At 42.5% G+C, this 1,658-nt stretch overlaps 1 protein-coding gene across 1 annotated transcript in view; it reads right to left on the bottom strand.

Annotated features, from left to right (window-relative positions):
- Nucleotides 1-1,291, bottom strand: part of LOC125511682 (mitochondrial import inner membrane translocase subunit TIM23-1-like) — a 5,501-nt gene extending 4,210 nt beyond the window's left edge. Inside the window, exon 1 of the mRNA XM_048677113.1 lies at nucleotides 1,277-1,291. The gene's annotated coding sequence lies outside the window, so the exon portion shown is untranslated. The remainder of the gene's footprint in view (nucleotides 1-1,276) is intronic.
- Nucleotides 1,292-1,658: the final 367 nt, after the last annotated feature.

Below are 1,658 nucleotides of genomic sequence, written 5' to 3'. Positions count from 1 at the left end.
AGTAGAATCAGTGGCCGAGCAGGGGTGGTATAAAGATGATGGTAACAAATGAAAGTTGTTTGATTACATTAATCTAGAAGATACAAGGGACGCGAAGGAGCCTGAGTTACTAGGAAAGAAGAAGTGGAACCTTTGAGCAATCTAGAACTAATATCACTCTGCGTAGTTTGTCTCTGCAGGAATTTGAAAGTGTGGTGAAAACAATTGAGTTACAGGAAAAAAGAATTCTGGATATTGTAGCCGCGGCAAAGAAAGTGAAAATTCACATGATTAGGGGGGTGTTATATGATATTGAATTCAAAGTAGAATCAGTGGCCGAGCAGGGGTGGTATAAAGATGATGGTAACAAATGAAAGTTGTTTGATTACATTAATCTAGAAGATACAAGGGACGCGAAGGAGCCTGAGTTACTAGGAAAGAAGAAGTGGAACCTTTGAGCAATCTAGAACTAATATCACTCTGCGTAGTTTGTCTCTGCAGGAATTTGAAAGTGTGGTGAAAACAATTGAGTTACAGGAAAAAAGAATTCTGGAGATTGTAGCCGCAGGAAAGGAAGTGAAAATTCACATGACTAGGGGGGTGTTATATGATATTGAATTCAAAGTAGAATCAGTGGCCGAGCAGGGGTGGTATAAAGATGATGGTAACAAATGAAAGTTGTTTGATTACATTAATCTAGAAGATACAAGGGACGCGAAGGAGCCTGAGTTACTAGGAAACAAGAAGTGGAACCTTTGAGCAATCTAGAACTAATATCACTCTGCGTAGTTTGTCTCTGCAGGAATTTGAAAGTGTGGTGAAAACAATTGAGTTACAGGAAAAAAGAATTCTGGAGATTGTAGCCGCAGGAAAGAAAGTGAAAATTCACATGACTAGGGAGGGGGTATCTTACTCATCAAACTGCGTCTGGCTGAGGAACATGCTTCCATAGAAGTAGCTCAATTGGTTTTGGAACAGCAAAACGACAAGAGATGGAAATAATGGAAATTAGTTTGGAAAAAGAAGTTAAGGGACAACATCGATTACTGCAGCAGAATTTTAGGTTGATGTCTACTATGGATAAGCCTGATTTGGTGGGATAACAAACTGACAACAAGGTGGTGGATGAGGAGATAGAGGAAGATATGGGAGAGTAAAATGAAAATGAGGAAGATGAGGTGGGTAAGGGAACCTGGGAGGAAGATATGGAACAAAAAGAACGAGAGGGGGTTGGTCTTGGTGGACTACATAGTTAGCCAGGAGTTCTTTGAGATAAAAATTGAAAAGGCTAAGAGAGGAGAGCTTGAGGAAGTCAAGGATTCTGAGCTGCTCAGGAGATGTGGAAGATTGAAGGGGAAAGAAGACCAGAATACTGAAGCCCTGCCAGAGAGAGAGAGAGAGAGAGAGCAGCTAACAAAGATTAGCATGGTGAGTCTGCCATCCCTACTATTCTTAATGCTTCTAATGACAAACTTCTATATGTAGCTTCTGGGGTGTGGGGCACTAGTAGAAAACAAGGCTTTGGTTCTAGCAGGATAGGAGCAATACTCCCGGTCGTGTTATGAACCGGGACTAATGTGAGCATTAGTCCCGGTTCGAGCGGCTAGGACGCCGGACGGGGCTCGGCAGGCACCAGTCCCGGTTCGGTTGGGACCTTTAGTGTCGGTTGGAGACACCAA

The sequence above is a fragment of the Triticum urartu genome, chromosome 5 (assembly GCF_003073215.2).
Source record: "Triticum urartu cultivar G1812 chromosome 5, Tu2.1, whole genome shotgun sequence".
Classification (NCBI taxonomy): domain Eukaryota; kingdom Viridiplantae; phylum Streptophyta; class Magnoliopsida; order Poales; family Poaceae; genus Triticum; species Triticum urartu.
Note: the sequence above shows the minus strand (reverse complement) of the source record. Positions and strands in the feature narration are given on the sequence as shown.